General features: G+C 35.9%; 1 protein-coding gene across 1 annotated transcript in view; it reads left to right on the top strand.

The window, feature by feature from the left end:
• The window catches only part of LOC149791036 (uncharacterized), a 92046-nt gene that overhangs the window by 14398 nt on the left and 62349 nt on the right, over window positions 1-15299 (top strand). The gene's annotated exons all lie outside the window — the stretch shown is intronic.

Raw genomic sequence — 15299 nt, 5'->3', positions numbered from 1 at the left:
ATGCTTTGTTATTTTAATTATCTGTATTCAGTGTTATTTTACGTTTCTGATACCATACAGCATTATTTTACTTATTTGACATTATACATGTAGTGTTATTTTTCAGGTCATTTGATAACACTGTTATTTTACTTGTAATCTGGTATCATCGTGTTATTTTGTTATATCATACAGAGTTATTTTACTTGTTATCTGAATCTCCAACCTAGCTCCTCTAAATTTTGGAATTTTATGGTGAAAATGTGGACTGGGGCAAAATTTTAGTCCAAAAGGGTTCCAGGAAAACCTCTTTCAAATGACTGATATGGTCTAAAATTCTGTGAAATTGTTTTACACATTGAGATCTCACAGGTCTAATTATCATTTGATGAATTTGTAAGGTATTAACCTGTTTTTTGCATGAAGCTATTTATCAGCAATGTTTTTATGTTTTTCCTGACAACATCTATTGAACGTTATCTGTCAATAGGTACACTTTGTTTTGAAAAACTCATTTTCCATATTGCATCAGAAAACAAGGGACTTCATTCTTCTTGGAAAAGGCTTGATTTTCTTCTTGTCTGTGAGGACTTAACATGGATTTTCAGAAAGGTATATTAGGGGGCTGAGGGGCTATTTTCAACCACTGATGATATACCAGAATACAGAAACTTAGTAGAACCAACACTGGGATATTGTCTCCTCCCTCTTACACACCGACAATCACACATACAATCACGCGTACAATCACACATACACACACTCTGTTTTATTTATTGATTAGGAATGAGTTGTAATATTTATTGTGGAGGTTTAACTGCAGAAATCAACAATTTTGAAATATGTATGTGCATCATGCATGCAATTAAAAGTCCATATTTCTGTTTTATCAGACCATGGCAAGAGGAATTCAACTTTCATGATTTGTCTAACCTGTGTATAAGGTGATTCAGATTGGTTGTTAAACAATGCACTGGCAGAGTGGGATCTATGCAGTTTTCATAAATAGAAAAAACAAAGATGGTGGGGTCTATTTTTAGTTTGCAATTGGGTTGTATATATGGGTGGATGTGTGTTTTGGATTTTTAATGTAGCTTTAACATTTTTTCAGTCATATTGCTATAATATCTGCTGGGTGGCAGTTTATAGTGATGTCTAGCACTGGGGCATTATGCTGCAGACATGTAGCATGATGTCCCACCCAGTCAGTTTATCCTGACACCAGGCTGACCAGTCCTACCACGAACCTCTTAATGCTGAGTGCCTAGTTAGGCCTCTGTAAGTACCATTTTTAGAAGTCTTTGGTACAACTTGTCTGGGGTTTAAACCCGCAACCTCCCACATTCAAGGCAGATGCTGTAACCACTAGGCCACCACTAGGCAGTCTAGGGTTGTATATATGGTGGCTGTACCTGTGCACCATTATACATAGAGTATTGCAATACATTTTGTTTCAGGACTTGTGTACCATTATGCATATAGTATTGCAATACATATTGTTTCAGGACTTGTGTACCATTACACATATGGTATTGCAATACATATTGTTTCAGGACTTGTGTACCATTATTATATATGTATTGCAATAGATATAGTTTCGGGATCTGTGCACCATTATACATATAGTATTGCAATACATATTGTTTCAGGACTTGTGTACCATTATTATATATGTATTGCAGTAGATATAGTTTCAGGATCTGTGCACCATTATACATATAGTATTGCAATACATATTGTTTCAGGACTTGTGTACCATTATTATACATGCATTGCAATAGATATAGTTTCAGGATCTGTGCACCATTATACATATGGTATTGCAATACATATTGTTTTAGGATCTGTGCACCATTACACATATGGTATTGCAATACATATTGTTTCAGGACTTGTGTACTCTTATACATGTATTGCAATACATATTGTTTCAGGACTTATGTACTGTTATACATGTATTGCAATACATATTGTTTCAAGATCTGTGCACCATTATACATGTATTGCAATACATATTGTTTTAGGATCTGTGCACCATTACACATATGGTATTGCAATGCATATTGTTTCAGGTCTGGTGTACCATTGTTATACATGTATTGCAATCATATAGTATTGCAATACATATTGTTTCAGGTCTTGTGTACCATTGTTATACATGTATTGCAATAGATATAGTTTCAGGATCTGTGCACCATTATATATATGGTATCGCAATACATATTGTTTTAGGATCTGTGCACCATTACACCTATGGTATTGTAATACATATTGTTTCAGGACTTGTGTACTCTTATACATGTATTGCAATACATATTGTTTCAGGACTTATGTACTGTTATACATGTATTGCAATACATATTGTTTCAAGATCTGTGCACCATTATACATATATTGCAATACATATTGTTTCAGGACTTATGTACTGTTATACATGTATTGCAATACATATTATTTCAGGATCTGTGCACCATTATACATGTATTGCAATACATATTGTTTCAGGACTTATGTACTGTTATACATGTATTGCAATACATATTGTTTCAGGATCTATGCACCATTATACATGTATTGCAATACATATTGTTTCAGGATCTGTGTACCATTATATACATGGTATCGCAACATCTATGAGATAATTCAGATGTAAATATACAAGGTTCATTTTACATTTCTGAGACAGATTAAATGTACTGTTCATGTTTTCTATATTGCCAAAAATAATGTAAAGCAGGGCCTGAAATTTACACTGGTCTAAAGTTTCTTGAGTACACAATGGATATTGCTGCCACTAACCCACTGGGTCTTTATTATATCTGAATTGTTCCTATAAATTGAATAAAATTTCCTTTCTAATCCTTAAAACATCTGAAAAGAGTTGTTGAAGTATGATGATGCAAGTGGAAGTCGATCGTTCATTAGTGAGAGACTCGTTATCATAAATGACCAATCGTGACACAGGTAGTGACCAATGTATGCAGAACATGGTGTAAGCTTGATCTGTGTCAATCAGGTTTTTGTCTTTCCTCAGCGTGTGCTAAATCCATTAATCTACTCTGTGGCATTACCAAATGTTCTACACAAATTTTGTTAAAATATTGATTGACTTGTTTGTGTGCCAAAATCAAGCACTGGGTATTTGTCTGGACCAGCTGGTGTAGTACCAGTTGGAATTCAGAACAACAAATGTTGCAGGTCCAGAAAGAATGCCAACTGTAGGTTAACTGATTAACCCCTGGAGTTTTTTGTCATTTTCGCCTGAAATATGAGTAGGAAACACATTTTGGTGGCTGCTTCAGAATATATCCAAATAAGTTGGCGTCCAAGCAATTTCTGTTCGGCCTGGTGCCCAGTTGTGTTAAAAACATAATTTTTCATTGGCTATCTTGCTCACGCATACATGTGCAGAAGGGTAAAATTTGGAGTTTTTTTGTTTATTACTCCTATCATTTTTTATGCCCTGACTACTTTTTACTTGAAATCCCCAACTTATCTTACCTTTTAGAAAGGTTCATCTGTCTGTGTGCAGTTCAGACCAGTCTGCCTTAGAACTGAGGCCAAAAAGTCTAAGATCCGGACACAAAATCCGATTCTGACGACAGGTGAATTTTTGGTGTAAAAAATTGGGTCTCAAAAAATGTTTTCCCTTTGTATTTTGTAATGCGAGTAGAAATTCCAGATTATTGGGTATCCTTGTAGAGCTATGTCTGTCTACTTTTCTGTAATACCACCCATTTTGGTGTATCTTACATGACCTTGACGCTTCAGAGCTCAGATGTAGGGTACTACCTTCTGATACACAAATGTGGCTCCAAGGGTTAATGAATTAAAAGATAAACTGAGGTTTGTGTAAATTTCTTTATGTGGAGAGAGGTGTAATGGATGCCGAATGTCTTTACATTTTGTATATTACAAATGTTGGCAAAGATCCAATGTTGGGCTATGGTAAATAAAACATTTTGTTGCAAAAAGTTGATGCGGACATGGGCAGTGTAGGATCCTGCAGGTCATGGATCAATGCTAGACTTATTCAGATCCGGTAGTGTAGGATCAATGGTAGGTGTAGTGTAAGCCTTAATCTAATTAGCTTTGAAATATCATTTGACAGTAAGAGTAATCAGATATTCCACACTGGACTTGAACTGATACACACCAACAGCTGGTTTATGTTATACATTCACTAGGGTTTAAGCTCCATGGGAAATATACTCTCAGGGCAGTCTTTACTCCCCTTCCTAGCTGTATTGATGTCTTGTATTTAAAAAATAGTATAGAATGCCTTCTGCAGTTATTCTTCAATAACAAATAACATTCCTTGGTGGCAGCGGTAAAAACACAGGATTTAAATTATCAGAGTTGAAAATGGCTTCATTTCAAATTTACAAATCAGGACAAATTTGACTTTTCAAGACCTGAAACTTGGGAAAAGTGGAAAAAATGGGCATTATTTCAAAAGTAGATGAGCACACTGCGTGGTGCACGGCAATGGTTGTTGTTCCAAAATGAAACGGTACGGTAAGAACTTGCGTGGAAATAACTAAACTGAATGAGTCAGTTAAAAGGGAGAACTACCCACTACCATCAGTTGATGAATCCCTTGCAAGACTAGCAGGTGCAAAGTTTTTCACCAGACTTGACGCAAACTCAGGCTTTTGGCAAAATAAACCTGTCAGAAGATTCATGCTGCCTTACAACTTTCATTACTCCTTTTGGTAGGTTTTATTTGAATCGCCTTCAATTCAAAATCAGTTCCGCACCAGAATTTTTTCAGTAAAGGATGTCAGAACCTCTGGAGCGACATGACGGAACATTCTGTCTGTTTTTTGGGAAACGCAGAAACAGCATGATGAAAGACTAGAAATGGTCATGAAATCAATTCAAAAGGCCAACAGCACTTTGAACACTGAAAAGTGTGAATTTTCAAGATGATCCATAAGGTTTCTTGGGCATGTTGTTGACGAAAATGGTTGCCGACCTGATCAGGAAAAAGTCAAAGCTATAACTGAAATGGAAACACCGAAATGTGTAACAGAGATACGACGATTTATTGGTATGGCAAATCAGCTTTGCAAATTTAGTCCAAAATTGGCAGAAAAATCAAAACCATTATGTGAGCTTTTGAAGGTAAAAACTCGTGGACTTTGGTTCCAGATCAAGAACAAGCTTTTAGAGATATCAAGCAAGAAATGATATCTTCACCAACTTTAGCACATTATGATCCAAACAGAGAAATAGTTGTATCTGCAGATGCATCTTCATTTGGACTAGGTGCTGTGCTACGGCAGAAGCACGGTAGCACTCTGAGACTGGTGGGCTTCTCATCCCATTGTATGTCAGAAAATGAGCAATGCTATGCTCAGGTAGAAAAAGAGGCCCTTGCAATCACTTGGGCTTGAGAACGTTTCAGTAGCTATTTAATTGGGTCACAATTCAAACTTGAAACTGACCGTAAGCCATTAGTACCACTAATGAGCACAAAAATCTTGGGAGATTTACCCACTAAAATTAAACGCTTCAGAATGCGTTTGATGAGATTCAACATTTGCATAGTTCATGTTGCTGGCAAATATCTATTAACTGCTGATGTTCTATCCAGGGCACCTTTAAGTTATCACTCTGGGAGTGACAGAGAATTTCAGGCTGAAATGTTGCCTATGTTGATTTCTTAGTAATTTGCCTGTATCAAATACTCGACTTGAATAAATAAAGTATGAACATCGAAATGATTCGATTTGCAAACAACATGTACAATTCTGTGAAATGGGGTGGCCAGAGAAATCTGCTGTTGACAGAAAACTTCAATCGTACTGGACAGATACAGGTGAATTTACAATTCAAAATGGTCTTTTAATGAAAGGTACATGTCTGGTCATACTAGAATCACTTCAAAGAGAAGTCCTAGAGAGAATTCATGATGGTCACCAAGGCATAGTTAAATGCCGAGAACATGCCAAAACGTCAGTTTGGTGGAAAGGACTAAGGACTCAGCTAGAACATTTGGTAAAGTCTTGCCAAAATTGCATCGAAAACTCAAGAGATCAAGCTGAACTAATGATACCAAATGAATTTCCAAGTTGACCTTGGCAAAGAGTCGCTTCAGACTTATTTGAACTGGATGGTCAAACATATCTCTTGGTGACTGATTATTTCTCGTGATACATCAAAATTGCAAAATTGCAAGGCACAGGATCAAAAGCAATTGTCAATCATCTCAAATCAATATTTGCATGACATGGTATACCAGAAGTATTAGTTTCAGATACTGGTCCACAATACACAACCGCAACACTCAAAGAATTTGCGACAAATTATGGGTTCAGGCATATTACAAGTAGTCCAAAATATCCACAGAGCAATGGTCTCACCGAATGAGCTGTTCAGACAATTGAAAGAATGCTTAAAAAAGCAAACGATCCTTACATAGCTCTTTTGACACATCACACAACACCATTACCAAATGGATATAGCTCAACCGAAATACTGATGGGAAGAAATTTACAAACTACTTTGCCAATGGCACCAAACAACTTAGAGTGGAAATGGCCAGATTTAATGAAACTAAAGAAGTCAGAAAACTATCAAAATCAAACTCCAAAGAGAAGTAATGATCGTTGACATCGCACCCGAAATCTGAAAAAACTTCAGGTAGGGAATAAAGTATGGATTAAAGATCATTTTTCTTCAGCAGTTATTAAATTTGAGGCATTTACACCTCGTTCATACAAGGTAGTAACTGATGAGGAAGAGATGTGGCATAATAGGAGAAATTTAATTTCCATGCCTACTACATTATCGGGCAATCTAAGAGTGACTGTTTCAGAACCTTGATACTTTGACTGACTCAGATGAAAGCAAAGCACTGCGCCAGCCAGTCAAAATGAATATTTCACACATTCGGGAAGATTGTCAAAACCACCTGAGAGACTAAACTTGTAAAAATGAAGCTGATATAGCTTGTTGAGAAATGTGGTCATCAGATCACATTTTGTTTTAATGTAAACTTCTCAGGAAGGGAGATGTGGTGTAAGCCTTAATCTAATTAGCTTTTAAATATCATTTGACAGTAAAAGTAATCAGATATCCCACACTGGTCTAGAACTGATACACACCAACAGCTGGTTTATGTTATACATTCACTAGGGTTTAAGTTCCATGGGAAATGTACTCTCAGGGCACTCTTTACTCCTCTTTCTCGCTGTATTTATGTATTGCTTTTATGTCTTGTATTTAATAAATAGTATAGAACACCTTCTGCGGTTATTCTTCAATAACAAATAACATTACAGTAGGCTTATGCAGATCCGGCAGTGCAGGATCCTGCAGTTCCTGGATCAATGCTAGACTTATGCAGATTCGGTAGTGTAGGATCCTGCAGGTCCTGGATCAATGTTAGACTTATGCAGATTTGGTAGTGTAAGATCCTGCAGGTCCTGGATCAATGCTAGTCTTATGCAGATTTGGTAGTGTAGGATCCTGCAGGTCCTGGATCAATGCTAGACTTATGCAGATTTGGTAGTATAGGATCCTGCAGGTCCTGGATCAATGTTAGACTTATGCAGATTTGGTAGTATAGGATCCTGCAGGTCCTGGATCAATGCTAGTCTTATGCACATTTGGTAGTGTAGGATCCTGCAGGTCCTGGATCAATGCTAGACTTATGCAGATTTGGTAGTATAGGATCCTGCAGGTCCTGGATCAATGCTAGTCTTATGCACATTTGGTAGTGTAGGATCCTGCAGGTCCTGGATCAACAAGGCAGAAATTAAATTTTCAAACCTGTATAGAATCTATTTTACAGAAGAATAGCATATTCCTTGACATAATATGTTTGAAAATTCAGAAAGCTTCTTTTTCTAGAATTTTGGAATTTAATTGTTTTTTTGTTTGTTTTTGTCTAATGAAAAATACACTCTGAGAAGAGCAGATTTTGGATAAAGGTGTTTTGATATTTTCCCCTGAAAATGCTACACCCCTCCATTTCAGATATATGCAACATGTACTATTTACACCATTCCATGAGAACATTCCCAAAATATAGTGTTCCACAGTAATAAGTGACAAATTTGCTTGATTCAGGCTGCAACAAATTCAAGTAGCTTACCGTTTTGTCGTAGGCTTTTCAGTTTAAATTGTGATTAATGCATCAGTTAGTAGATGTGAAAAAGAGATTTAGCTTAATTTTTTATGCCTGCCATAAGGAGAAGTATGATATGTTATCTGTCAGTATGGTACCAGTTTCATTTCTGTACAATAACTTCAGCTGTCAGACTGTGTACCACTTCCACTTGTGGTAAGGAAGGACCCTATTTATTTCAAGGTCAAAAACTCAATGGTAAACAAACTTTGCGTTAGCTTGTACTTGAATAAGGAAGAACCCTTCAGTTCTGATTGCATAAGGTAAAAGGTGAAGGTCACTGTGTATGACTTGACACCTTTGTGGACAGATTGCACTTTGGGTAGGAAAATTCCTATCATTGTTTGGCTGGAAAGGTCACAGGTCAAGCTTACACTGACTGAAAGAAGGAAAATGGTGTCTGCACAAAAATTTGAGTTCATCATCTATGGCAAACAAACTTTGTGGATCACTGACACCTGGGGTAAGGAAGAATTCTATTGAAATTGATGTTAAACAGTAAGACCATGATCACTGTCACTGAAAGAATGAATATGGATTTTGCACAGTATCATTAGCTATAAGTCATAGACAGGGATCAAATGTTTGATTTTTGTGGTCAAAAGTGAAGGTAACTATGACTGCCAGAAGAAGAATGGTTTCCACATAATAACATTAACTATAGATCACAAACTGCAACCAGACTTTTAGGAACGATTGTAATAGGGTCAGGAAGAAGCCTGTCAATTTTCATATCAAAACGATCAAGGGTCACATTCAGTTTAACTTGATGAAGAAAATGGTATCTGCACAAAAGTGTATGTCATCTACATAGAGGACTGTAAAACACAGGTTGGGTATATAATGTGCCATTGACTGTGTTCTTGTTAGTATGCTGTTGTGTTAATATATTTTACTGATTATATGGGAACAAAACCCTACCCAGTCTGCTGCTATTTTAACATATTTTTGTACTAATATGGGCTTATATCGGAAGTAAAGCCAACCTAGCCTGCTACTGTTCCCACAAATTTTTCTGTGGGAACTAAACCCAAACTTGTCATCTGCTGTAAAATATACATACATACATATATACAGACAGACAGACAGACAGACAGACATACATACATACATACATACATACATACCTATATGCATCATATATACATACATACATACATACATACATACATACATACATACATACATACATACATACATACATACATACATATATCATAGATACATACATACATGCATGCATACATACATACATACATACATACATACATACATACATCATAGATACATACATACATATATCATAGATACATACATACATGCATGCATACATACATACATACATACATACATACATACATACATACATACATACATACATACATACTGGTTATAAGGAAATTAATTATTAAATTAAAAAGTTCAGTTTGATTTCTACAAATATTTCATTTTGGTTTTAGAGCACATTTTTTATTGGATTAGAAAGTATTTTTGGTCTTGTACAAACAAAAATAATTCTGAATTTTAGAGTGATCATAAAAGAAAAACATGCACAGCAGCAGCATATGAAAATTGTGTAGCAAATACTTGGGAGATATGAAGCAATTTGCAGTGTTCACTAGCTGTTTTCAGTCCAGTGATGTTATCACATACCAACATGATAAGAATGCTAATGGCTACCATATGCAGACATAACAAGTTCATGGAAATTTTCTTCAAGTTTTCTTCATCCAGCTTTTTGTAATTTCTAAGGCATCTATGGAAGCTTTTATCATCGGTTATATCCAAACAAATTCAATTTGAATGATAATGCAGAAATATGATGATAAGTTACTGAATGGAAAGGTCCTGGTCTCTTTGGGTTAAAGTTGTTATTGCAGTGCATATTGATGCATGTGGTATTGCACAGGAATCAAGGATTGACTGCATAACTAACATACACTATTTGTATTTACTGTTTATACTCATTGATAATGCATAAACCCCCATGCAAAATGTGCATGGAGATCTGGGTCTATGCAGGATGTTAGGAGTAATCTGTAGAACAAACAACATGGACCCTGATAACTGAGCTCATTATGTGATGTGTTTATCAGGATTTGTATTGTTTTGATCTGGATTTGTGTTGTTTACAGTTGGACCCAATTTATAAGCAAGTAAATATGGTTCTTGTACATTCCATTCCTTGTCTTACCATAAAATAGTTATTGACTTAGCCTCCGTAGATATGATGGAGAGTTTTTCATTATGATAACATACATGTATGTAACAACTCAACTATTTACCACATGTACTCACATATAAGTCGAGTCAAACTGCAAACAACAAAGATTCAGATCTGGTGTAGCATGTTGCACCTGCAGACCAGGGTATATGTTGTTTGTTCCACTGATTACTCCTAACAAACTGCATGGACCTAGATCTGCTGGTGCATTGTGTGACAGCAGATCTGGGTCTGTGCATTTTGGAGTTGGACTTGATTTATAAGCAAGTAGTGATGGTAGCTTTATGAAATGTATAATAATAATAATAATAATAATAATAATGATGATGAGGACTTTGTATAGCGCCTAATCTTTAGAATCTCTAAGCGCTTTACAACATTAGACAACATCTGTAAGATAATAAACATATAATAATATGATTACAAAAACAAACACCATGAAATGAGAAAACGTTATATAAAAAAACATGCTGAGAATATTTAATTTGGAAACATAATTAGGTCTTTAAGTTTGTTCTTGCAGTCGAAATAGGTGAGTTTTGAGAGCCCTCTTGAATGTGATCACTGTGTCTTTGTGTCTAAGTTCAGTGGGCAATTCATTCCATGTTGCTGGGCCCTGGTATGCAAAAGAACGCTGTCCATATGACTTTGTTTTCATTGTGGGAATAATGAGTATACGATTGTCAGAAGAGGAGCGTAAGTATCTTGCTGGTGTGTACACATTGGTAAGGTCGGATAGGTATGTTGGACTAGAGTCTGACAATGAAACGTAGCACAGAGAACAAATTTTGTGTTTGATTCTGGATCGAATGGATAGCCAGTGTAGGGTACAGCAGCGGGGAGGTGTGCTCTGATCGTGGTACTCTAAGTATGATCCGTGCAGCTGAGTTTTGAACTTTTTGAAGTTTCTGGAGCAGATATTGAGATGAACCAGACACAATTGAGTTACAATAGTCCAGTCTTGAAAGTACTAATGAACACACAAGTGTTTTAGTGGCATCAACTGAAAGATATATGCGAATTGAGCTGATGTGTCTCAGCTCAAGATATGCAGCCGTGCATATGTTCATGACATGTTGGTGCAATGTGAGAGTACTGTCCAGAGTAACACCTAGGTTTCGTACTGATTGTGTGAATTTAATGTTGGTGTTGCTGATATTTATTGTTTGAGGTAAAGGATGTGAATGAGAACATATTTGTGTTGTGATCAGAATGGCCTCAGTTTTATCATCATTCATCTGCAGCTTGTTACATGTCATCCATGATTTCACATCAGAAATGCACCTCTATACACCTTGGATGGTAGCATCAACTTCAGTTGGGTGGCTAGATTTGTATATTTGGGTGTCATCAGTGTACAATGACTCTGAACATCTGTCATTAGTAGGGACTTTTTGTATGATTTAACTGTTTTCCAATTTTCTAGTTTTGTACATAGTCATGTTGAATAGAATCCACATCTTCCAAAACAATACAGGCAGAATCTTTACAGCACACTTACCCCATCGCCTTATGAAAATGAATCATTTGGTTTAACAGGTCTAGCTCTATGGTCTATGTAAATGAGAACAGGCATTCGTGTTTATGCAAATTAATTAAATGATTATTTACAGGACTTAAAACTAGTTTTAGATTTTGAAAATGCTGATGATATTAGAGACAAGATAGTAGATTTAGTTTCTCTAATTAGCAGGAGTGTCTTATATATAGATTTTAAAGAAATAGATATTTTATACTTGAACTCTGACAATCTTTGCCAACCCTTAAACTACATTTAACATTTGTATTTTGAGAAAGTGAGCATGAGTCTGATCAGATATATTATAATTATTTATGTTTTCAAATCAACTTCTAGACAACTCATTAGTGAGATATCAGATGTTTAGTTTAATGTAGGAAACACAGATCTATGTACCAGAAACAATCAAGCCAGTTATAGAAATATGATATCAGGATGTCTCCTATGAAGTCTGCTAGGCTGATATATATACAGAGGCAGAAATGGTTAGAGAGAGCAGAGCAGTGAACTGGAGATGGATATGAGCAATGTTACTCACACCCCAGTTAAATCACCAGGGCAGGAAATCCCACATGACAGTCTGGTAGCTGACTTGGAAATGTCTTTCTCTAGTGAAGAAGAAACGGAAGAAGAAATAGAGGAAGAAACAGAGGTAGAAGAAGAGGAAACTGATCTAGAACTAAAACGGTGTAAAGAGATGGGACTAGAACAAGCACTAGACGATGTGATAAAGGCAGGGCACTTTGTCAATGCCGTAAAATACCTAACCTGGAGAACACTAGACACCAACAGACCCCGACTGGCACAATAGTTCTACAGTGTAAGAACTCTCTCTCAATACTATGAGAATGCTTATACACAATATCCAATCTACCATCTTGTGGAAACGGCAAACTATGTGTCAGTGATACATGGCTTCCACTTCCCATATACCATCAAACACGACAAGAGAAGTGCGGCAAAAATTAATGAAACAGAAGACCACAGGGGAACTTTCAGCTAGCCTGCCAAAATAGCCTTTCTCAGGGCTCACAGTTGCCTATTAACAAAGTGGTTCCACTTTGGCTTGGAATTACCACTCGATAATACCAATACACTGATCTGATCCTTTATCCATCACCTCAGAATTAACAACTGACTACACCTAATAGTGACTACACATTTTTTAAAATCACTTAGGCATATCAATAAATACAAAACATAGGGTATTTTCAACGTACACTATGTACTAGAATTTTTTCGAACATTCAAAAGATAGGAAAATTCTGAAACTCAAACAAATTGACAGAATTGCACTGGTGGCTTACACATTATTGGGTTTACTTATTGTCCACTAGTACAACTGGACTTTATTTGAAATAAAATAAGTCCTGGCGTTTTAGGGCTATTAGTGCGTGCTCAGTGTATTAGTTGATTGAAATAACTACATAAAACTAAATCTGATTGGCAGTTGAAAATTTCGGTTTGTACTCTTACTTGGAGGAAGCAGGTTTGTAAACCCAAACTTGATTGACAGTTGAATCTTTTGGTTGTTTTTCAAACTTGGTGGTATCAGGTATGTAAACTCGAATTTGATTGGAGGTTGAATTCTTTGGCTGGTTTGGAACTTGTAAGGTTCGATATATTAACTCAAATTTGATTCGTAGTTTAATACTCTTGTAGAAATTTAACTTCTAATATGAACCAAGATTGAATAAATCTAATTGAGGGCTGAATTCACAACTAATAGCTTAATTATTTTAGTTGGGAATATTTGGTGTTAACTGTGATTGGAAATGCTAATTGAATTTAATAAAACGCTCCTGTTAGTTGGCGGATTGGAATTTGTTTGTTTGGGTTTGAGAGCCTATCCTAAATTTCTTTCCACTTTTGCCTCGTCCAGACAGACCAATTAAGAAGTGTGACACAGATAAACACGAAACTGTAGCGGCACCATTCCTACAGTTCCGAGTAATTAAGAATCTCGACTTAACCAGTCGCAAAAGCACCCAATGCATAGGTGACTTTAATTTTTTATCATTCATTCATTTATTAGAGAGAGCTTTTGAATTTGAATTAAATATGTAACCTAGATGTTTGTTTGTTCTACCAGCAAATTCCCCAATGTAGCTGTCCCCACCCCACACAGCTACAACATTAATACTAGGTCTTCAGCTGTCAGTCACTTTAAATCTTCTAAGTTTTAGGTTTAGATGCTGTGTGCCACAAACTGCATGTTGACCAGGTTCTATTGTAGAATATGCAATTGCAGGATTCATGTAGATTTCTAAATAGTCCTGCTCAAAGAAAGACCAGATGTACAACAGTCATGCTTGACATTTTTTTATCCCTACCTTAAATTCTTCGATAAATTGATCCTGTGTTAAGACAAAAAAGACTCTTTTCTTACAGATAGATGGGGAATTCTTACCTTCTCCCCTACATATTTAGTTATGTAGTACTTTGTTTTCACTTTTGGGGTGTGGTACCAAATATTTAGGATTTAATGGTTGCTTGAAACCAGATTTAAAGGCCTATGACAAATGAGTCACATGCGATACAGACTCCCCCATTTCAGCTTTGTTTTACTGATAGAATTTCCCACCAATAAAATAAAAGCTCACCTCCATGATAATTCAGCTTTATTACCTATGCAAATATTATCACTTACATTAGTCTATTTTCCTTTTGTACATTTTATAGACAAAGGAACACCAAAATAATTATAAAGCATTTTATATTTTTCTGATACTCAGGAATGTACATAGTATCCTGTAACTGTTCCACTCACTAACTGATGTGTTTTGGGAATACTGAAGTATTAAAAAATGAATAAGTCAATGATGAAATGATTTATAAAAATTAGCTTTAGTGCCTATTTACATTGTTCATTTAAATAATGGTCTTATCTTGAATTCCTGGACAGTCTTTTTGCCCACTACAGCATGGGCCCTTTCAATGGAGTCTTGTTTGTATTAACTTTGGTATTTGCCATAGTTAATTCAGAAAATTACTTCCTATGAAGATGCATAATGACAGATGCAAATCCATGAATTTAAGAACTCAGGAAAATGTCAGTTTTTACAAAACCACACAATGTTATATCCACAAATATCCACAAATATAAAGATCCTGTTGACCAGACAAAATTTTGAAAGTCAAGAATTGCACTAGTAGGCAGTTGTCCTGAAGATTTTTTTGAGCTTATTTAATTGGACATCTTAAATGACTCTGTAAATACAGTTGTCTGTTGCATGTTATAATAAAAGATTCTGTATATACTGCGATAGTTTTTGCATAACGCTGCTTGTTGTTGATGTTGTTGTTGTTGTTGTGGGATTTAAGGCCATATTTCAGCACATGATAGGCTATGCATGGCGGCCAGTATAATTGGTGGAGGAAGAACCCGTTAAACCCCGGGAAGAACCACCGACCCACGAGAAGCTACTGGCGAGCTTTCT

The sequence above is a fragment of the Sinohyriopsis cumingii genome, chromosome 10 (genome assembly GCF_028554795.1).
Source record: "Sinohyriopsis cumingii isolate HCF-2022 chromosome 10, ASM2855479v2, whole genome shotgun sequence".
NCBI lineage: Eukaryota > Metazoa > Mollusca > Bivalvia > Unionida > Unionidae > Sinohyriopsis > Sinohyriopsis cumingii.
This window is presented reverse-complemented; position numbering and strand designations above follow the sequence as displayed.